We start from the raw sequence: 8,403 nt of genomic DNA, 5'->3' as shown, positions 1-8,403 counted from the left end.
AGGGGCACCAGGAACCTCTTTTTCTCTCTCCCTCTCGCATACACACACACACCCACAGCTGGGCCGGGGAGCTCTAAGAGGATTCAGATGTTCTTGAAAGCTGACCAGATCTCCAAGCCCCCTTAAGATCTCGCACAGTAAAAGGGGGCTTTTTCTTTCCCTCCCTCTCCCTCTCTCTCACACACACACTCACTTGCTCTCCGTCTCTCCCTCCAAACTATCTACAGCCTAAAGAGAGGCTTCTCAGGGCTTCCCCCCCACACATAGAAAAAAAAAAAGGAAAAAAAAAAAAAAAGGAGAGAGAGAGAGAGAGAGAGAGACCTCTCCCCCAATTAATATGTAGATGATGACAGTGGAGGGGAGGGGGCCCGGGGAGGGTTGTGCGTGTGTGTGTATGGGGGTGTGTGGAAGCAGACAGGGGTGGAGGTCATATCTTTTGCGTTAAAAAAAAAAAAATAAATAAAAAAAATAAAATAAAAAGCAGAAAATCGGACACACGACGTGCGCGCAGCACGGGGATGAGCGCGGGGAGAAGCGGGGCCGGGGCCGTGCCCGTGCCCCCCCTTCCCGGGCCGTCCCGGACCCCCGGCTCCTTGCCCCCTTCCCTGTTCCCCAGGTGTAAAGGTGGGGATCAAAGGCCGGGGGGGCTGCAGGGAGGGATTTTAGCAGGGGCGCCGAGCACACGAAATCGGCCCCGGCTCCTGGGAGCGGCGGAGGTGAACTTGCAAAGGGACGGAGGCTGCAAGGAGCCCTTTTTGGTTTGAAGGGTCAATTGCGACCCAAAAGGGGCTTAAAAATAAATCAATACTCACCTTCCGTCGCCCCCCCCCCCCCTCCACCCGCCATTCAACCTGATTCCCCTCCTCCCCCGTTTAACTCCTGCTACCCCTTCCACTCGCTCCTACCCTGCCTTCCTCCCATCCCCACATCTGGTTCCTATTGCTCGCTTACCTTGAAGTTCTCAGTAATAAAGATATTACGCAAACTACATCCACGGTTCTTCGGTCAAAAAAAAAAAATTAAAAACAAAATAATAAGAAAAAAAAAAAAAAGGAAAAATAGAAAGAAAGAAAGAAAAAGAAAGGAAAAGAAAGGGAAAGAAAGGAAGAGAGGCAAGACGAGGGAAGAAGGCCCTTAACCCCTTGGCGGTGCCGGCTGCGGGCTGGGAGCGTGGGGCTCCCCCCGGCCGGGCCGTGTGTCCTCCCCTCTCCCCCCGGCTTCCCCCCCCCGGCGCGGAGCAGGGGGGAGCCTGGGGGCTTCCCTCTATTTGTACGGCTTTGGGGGCGCGGGGGGGAGCGGGATGCGGCCGGGGGGAGCGGGGTGCGGCGGGGAGGGGGCGCGGAGCGGGATGGGGGGGGTTCGTGGCTGCCCCCCAGTTTCCCCTGGGGGGTTCTCAGCGGTCGGGGGCACAGAAGGAGCCGCCACGGCTTCGTCGGCTCGGCCTTAGCGCATTTCCCCGGCAAGAGCGGGGGCTCCCCCCGCGCCCCCCCGGTGCAGAAGGATTTCAGGCGAGGTCCCCGCTAAACCGGCCGGCGGTGGATCCATTTCCTAGGTTTCAAACCATTTGCAAGCCTCCCTCCGAGCAGTGCGGCACGCTGGGCTCCTTCGGGTTTCTGGTCCAAGAAAGCTTTCAGCGGATTTTCCTTCCTTACTCTCTTTATTACCTGCCTAATTCTTTCCTCGTTTTTTTTTTTTTTTTTTCTTTCTTTTTTTTTTTTTTTTCAGTTTCTCCCTCTACCCCCGGCTCCCCCCACCGCAGCCCCCTCTCGCTCACCCTCTCTCCCTCTCCACGACTTAATAAAAAGCAAACCCAACGCAAGGCAGGCGAGCTTTTCCCTAAAATCCCCTTCTGGGCGGCCGCCGGGGAGCCCTCAACCAGCTCGCAGCCGGGGGAGCAGCCGGGACGCTCCCCGGCACCCCGGTGCCCGGAGCCTCAGGGGCGCATCCCGGGCAGCATTTGCCCCAAGGCCGGGGCCGCAGCCCCTCTCCTCACCCCAAAAAAACCCGTGCCCACGACCGAAACGAGGCGAGGCTGCAGCGTTGCGCTCGGCCTCCCCGGCTTTCCTCTCGGCAAAACGACGCGAAAATAACGGCAACGAAACCAGACCGCGAGGCAGAGATTCCCCGACCGGGCAGGATTTTTTTTTCCCCTTTTCTTTTTTTTTTTTTCTTATTTATTTATTTTTTTTTTCCGGCGGCACCGCGGCTCGCCGAGGCACTCCGGCTTGGCCGAGCCGGAGGAGGGCTGCGGGGTCTGCCGCGGCCCCTCCTTGCATTAAAAACTGCAACGAAAAGTCGATCAGTTCCCAATCAGGGCTAATCCGCGGCCCCGCGGAAAGGACCACAATAAACCCCTCTCCCTAATGGCCAATTTGGGGCACTGGAAGAGAGAGGTTAAGTCGGGAATCGTTACCGAGAGAAAGGGTGCTCGCAAATACCTGCCCGTATGGCGGAGGGCGAGGGGGGGCAATAACCGGGGAACCGCTTTCCCCGATGATTTTCCTTTGCCGGGGTTGGGTTTCCCTTGAAGTCCTCTGGGCAGATTTGAGGGGGCTCCCCCATTCCCCGTTAGCCGGAGAGAACAGGAAAGCAAAAGGGGAGCCTGAGCTCCCCGTTCCCCGTCGGACGGGGCTGGGCGCTGCCGGTGACCGTCCCGGGGGGTCCAGCCGCGGGGGTCCCGGTCCCGGGGAGCCCCCCCGGAGGGCAGGGAGGGCTCCCGGAGCCGGGGCCGGGCAGCATCCCTTGCCGCGGGAGCGAGCATCGGCGGAGCGGGGGCAGAAAGGGACACGAAGCGCTCGAAACCCGATCTCAGCATTTTTATATATATATATATATATTTTTCCTCCGAGTGCCCCCAAATCTGCCCTGCCTCTACAACAAATGCGGCCGAAAAAGTGGCCGAGAAGTGCGTGTCTGTAGGTGCTAAATCTGTACCGAGACCGCTCCCAGGTGCAACCGCTGCCTGTTTGGGAAGGTGTCACCACCCCGAGGGTCCCTTGGTGCGCTGGGGAGCCCAGGGGAGAGCCGGCCCCTGGTTTAGGGCAGCAAATCGCTGCTGGGGGGGGGACACATCTGAGTCCTCGGGGTGTCCTCCCCCGGAGACACCCCGGGAGAAGCGGGCAGCCCGGCGGGCTGGCAGCCGAGGAGCCGCTTGGTGTCCGCCGGGCATCACCGGGAGGGTGGCTCCGGAGCCTCCTGAAAGAGCGGGTGGGGGGCAGAGAAAATACCCGGCCGTGGGCTCGTCCCGGCGGGGAGGGGGGCTGCAGGGCCAGGGGCATCTTTCACACCGCTGCCTCCCGGCTCTCGGGCAGAGCCTCGCTTCTGGAAGCTGTCCCCGGTTTGTTTCCTCACCGGCTTGGTTTGTGTGGTCACTCGTGGGCTCCTTTTGTACCGGGCCGGGGTCTGAAGGCGACCTATTTATAACAGCACTGCTGGGGGGGCTGGAGGGGGAGGGAGAAGGGAAAAAAAGTATTTGTGTTAATCTCCCCCAAGATATTTATTTATTTTTTCCCCTCCCCAGCAGGACCACGGTTGCATCTTTATTTCGGGAGCGGAGTTTGCCCAGCAACAGCCCCGCTGGTACCTCCTGGCTCCTGCCGCACTCCCGGGGCCGGGGCTTTGCTCTCCTGCCCTCCGCCTCTTTCCTCGGAGCTATATGTGTGCTCACACACACACATATATATGCATATATGCCATGCCGATCGTTATTAAAGCACGTTCCTGGTGTCACGAAGCAGCTCGCAGAGAAACGGAGCTGACCCGCTCCTCTCCTTCCCAGGGGGAGCAAAGCAGGAGGCTCTGAGTCGGGCCAAGCTGGCCCCTGCCCCTCGTGTGCTGGCGAACCTCATCTCCTCCCTTCTCCAAAGGCCCTCTCTGCCATAAAGCTTGGGGATTTGTTTATTGGGCTTTATTTTTTCCCCCTCCTTCTACTTTTTTATTTTATTTTTTTTTCTTTCCCGGGACGCGTTTTGCTCGCTGCAAGCCGCGGGGGGCGTTCATCCACCCGCGGGATGCCGCGTCCCCTCCTGTCCCCTCCGTCGTCCCCGGAAAAACAACGGGGCCGAAAATCGGGGACTTTGGCACCAGATTCCCGGGGGCCCCCCCTGATGACGCCATCAGGCGGCAGCCAATAGGAAAGCCGAGCGGGGGCGGCCCCGGAGCCCCCCGCTCTGCGCCCCGCCGGGCTCCGGGCAGGGGGCTCCGGGCAGCCGGGGAGGGGGGCTCGGGGCCGCCGCCTCCCCGCGCCCCTTCCCCGGGCTCGGGGGGATGCTGGGGGCCGGGGGGAAGCCCCCCGGGGCGCGCCTGTCCCGCTCCCCAGCACCGGTGGGGTGCGAGGGGCTGGGGCCGTCCCCTTCGCCCCCCGGCACGAAACAAAGGGGCTGGGGGAGGAGGGGGGCTCCGAGCCGAAGGCATCCTGCGGCTTTTGGTGCACCTGCCAGCGGCCCCCCCCGACCTTCCCAGCCGGGCACAGCCGGGACAGCCCTCGGGGCAGGCGGGGGGGAGCAGCGGGGAGACCCCAGGGGGGTGCCTCTCACCGCCAGGCCGTCGGGTTTCGTTTGTTCCTTTCCTTGCTCGCCCCTCTAGCAGATATTTCCCTCCCGGGTCGTTTGCAAAAATAAATAAATAAAAGAAAAACATCCGCCGTTCTTGCCGTAGTCGCCAAGCATCTCCCGCAAACCACCCCGAAAGCAAACAGGACCAGAGCCCCCCAGACGCAGCAGCTCCCCATCCGCTGCACCGCGCACAAACTTCTCTTCCCTGCCGTTTGCGCGTTTTTTTTTTTTTTTAATTATTAATTAATTATTTTTTTTTTATCCCTCTCAAAAAAAAAAAAAAAAAAAGGTCAGGCGAGGCGTCGCAAAGTCCCTTCCAAAAACTGTCTGAAAAGAGCGCGGAGCAGCGCCAGGACGCGCAGGAGAAGGAGGGTGTGCGAATAACGCGCCCGGCTCCTTCGCACGGCTTCCCCCGGGACATTTCGCAGCTCGGCTGCCGCCCTCTCCCCGGCCCCCTACAGCCCCCTCCGGCTCCCTCCGGCTCTCCCCAGCCCCCTCCGGTCCCCCCCGGTCCCCCCGGCCCCGCAGCTGCGGGCTGCCCGGCCGCCGGAGCGCCCCGCTGGGCTCCGCCGGGCACTGCCACCCCGCTGCGGCGGCACCTCCGAGCAGATGTCGTTCCTAGCAGGGGCTTAATGCTGCTCTTTGAGGCCCCTGGACCATAGCCGTGACCTCTTCTTTTCTGTTACTCGTTTGCTTTTTTTTTTTTTTTTTTTTTTTTTTTTTTTTAAGCCTTCCAGGAACGCTGCTTTTATTATTGGTATTATTTTTAGGGTGTCCTGTAAAAAAATCCGTGATGAATTAAGGGGTATCCAGATTCAAGGATTCCCAGACCCCTCCGCAGGATGCTCCAGCATTTCTTTTTCTTACAGAAAGCACTCGAGCAAGTTTGCAGGCAGCGGAGCAGGCAGGGGGGTTGCCTGGATGTGCCTGTCCTGAGGATGCCACTTACTCTAAAGCCACACACCCAGAGAAACACCCTTGTTCTGAGGCAGGGAAAATGAGGCTCAGACACGTGACTGCTCCAACTCAGACAAAGTCACAAACTTTACTGGCTGCTGGTAGCTGGAAAAGAGCTCAAGAGGCCTGCAGGTCTCTGTTCCCCTTCCCAGCGAGCAGCTCAGCAGCAGCAGCCATCCTTCCAGGTGAGCCCCATCCACCGACAGGCATGGGACACAGGCAGCTGGGATTTCCCCAGGTCCTGAGCTGCTCCTTCCCCTGGAGCCAGAAGAAGCTGGAGCAGCTCAGACAGCAACCAGGCCACAATGATTCAGACCAGAGAGTCAAAAACCCTGATGATGTGCACCCAGTCTCCAGACTGCATGGCCCAAAATTTCACTCAGCCATGCTGAATGGCATTAGGCATCACCCACTTTAGGCATCCCCCTCCTATGAGACCTCCTCATCAGGACACGACTGCAGCCAGGGCAGGAGAGAAGGGCACCAAGAAAGCCCAGAGAGAGCAAGACTCTAAGAAGCATCACTAGGAGACCCACTGTCGAGGCAGGACTCAGTCTGAGATGTTTTTGGTGGTTCAAAACCCAGCAGGATGGAAAAGAGGGAGCACAGCAGAGAGCAACAACAACAACACCAATGAAAGAAGAGAGAGCCCGTGGCTGTGCCAGTGGTGGGATGGGGCAGGGGGACAATCAGACAGACCTTCCCCGTGTCAGCAGTGACAGTCCGCTCAGCTGAGCCCCAGGGCCACCTGTGTCCTCCCTGCTGCTCAGATTTATAGAGTGTAACATTTTAATAAAAAACACACACACCTCTCCACTTTGGTGCATTAAGAGATTTCTAGCAAAACACAGTAATGTTGCTATAAATTTCCCTCCCAGCACCCTCACAAGTAATAACTCAAGCCCCAGCATTTTGTATTTAATGTTTATTTTGATGGCTGCATTCCAGAAAGAAAAGGGAAAAAGAGGCAAAACCTACTCAACCACTCTCCCCATTGCTATTAGCCTGATGTTTTCAATAAAATTTAGTGCAAACTGGGAAACAAACACTTGGAAAAATAAAGGAGGAAAACAAGCACACTTGGGCAAAATTCTCCTAGCCATCTGCCAAGGCCTGGGTTCTGATCCTGGCTTAAATTACAGATGTCCTGCCGTGGGTGCTCATTATGTCCTCTTCCCATGGCACGTTTAAACAGCACCCCAGGGAGCCGTACCTGTGTTAAGCAAGGCTCCATGGTGGGATGCTCTGAAGGACAGAGAGCTGTGGAGATTGAGGCTGAAAAAGCGAAGCCTTGGAGTTGAAGGCTGAGTCTCGGCCAAATAATACAGGACCAGAATACCGGGGGTGCTGCCAGTCAGGTTTGAAGCACGTGGCAGAGCTACCTCAAGCTTTCAGAGCACTTGCTGACCTGTGAAGCCACCAGTCCTTCACTGTCACCAGCACTACGCCCACACTTTCCACTGAGGAAGGAAGAAACCAGGAGGATAGATGGTGCCACGTCCAGAGGAGACACAGCATTGCCTGGCTGGAGTGCACACTCCAAGAGATGTCTCTTGACTGGTAAGAGCAGCCTAAACCCTCATACAACGGTGAGTAGTTACACAGATGTGAGTTAAACTCCTGATTGCTTACCCAGAAGTAGCATTCCTTGAATGGGACTTGACTCAGATGTGGTTAAAAAAATGTGCCGAGGGCAGGCACTACACAGCCAGGTTGCCAGCTGGAGGGAGACGTGCCCCATCTGCCCAGGGTGTGCGAAGGGTGCACAGGCTGAGCCTGGAGAGCTGCACATTCAGAGCGTGAGAAGCTCATCTCTGTATGGCAGTCCAGAAGAATAGGTTTAAAGAGTAACCAGGTTCAAACATCGCAGAAGCTTTTGGGTTTCCCTTTCTGCAAGGCACACCTCACCTCGCATCCCCTGTCCCACAGCCTGGGCATACACTGGTAGGACTGTGTCTCTAACACGAAGTCAGTTAGAATAGAGCTGGGTTTTCCAGTTTTTCTCCTCTCCCCAGATCACTGCAGGCCCCACACAGGTTCACAGACTGACCACTTTGTTCTTGTGATGTTTCACTGAGCCTTCAGTGCCAGCACAACCTCACATAGGCCAAACACCGCTGGTCCCTGAAGGCTCAGCTGGCTCTCTCATGGGATATCTATGGTCTCTGAATACCTACATATAGTCTTCACATCTCACTTTTCAGCAGGGCAATCAGAAACATTTGCTGCTCTGGGCCAGGAGCACTGAATCATCACCATGCAATCATGCCATGGTGGCACAGGTGTGATTTCACCCCCTGCTTGAAGGCAGGCCGACCTTACTCTTAAATTCACATCCAATGCTAGGCTAAAACTACCAAGGCATGGAGAAAATCGCTCTGTAGATTCAACCTCTGCTATGTTGCTTAGCTCAAGACATCAGGTCCATTGGGCAAGTGGTATCTCATAAATTAGATGTTATGGTCACGACTTTCACAAGTGGAGGAATCTATCAGCTCATATCAATTCTTGTATTCTGACATAAATTACAGAAGGTATCCACAGCACACGGTAAAGCTAATGATAGTTTTACACCTAGACCCTGGTCCTTCACTTTTTCACTCTTCTCTTCAAGAGAAATTTAGTTAGCAGACTAACTCTGTAGGGACAGGCTGTTAAATATGCTGGCAAAACAGTATTAATCAAACATGTCTTTACCGTGAGCTGGAGAACATCTGCCCAGTGAATAGTATTTGGGACTTTTTTGACTCGTTTTTAAAAAGTGCACCAGCCTGTGATCCCATGGGCTTGAAATGTGAACCTGCTGTATCTAGACGGGTTAAGCCACATCTTTTTGTCTGGTATATATTTTCCCATCTTCCTTCCCAGCAGAATTTCCTACAGTAGGCTTAGT

This window comes from Netta rufina, assembly GCF_964035555.1.
Source record: "Netta rufina genome assembly, chromosome: 5".
Taxonomy (NCBI): Eukaryota; Metazoa; Chordata; class Aves; order Anseriformes; family Anatidae; genus Netta; species Netta rufina.
This window is presented reverse-complemented; position numbering follows the sequence as displayed.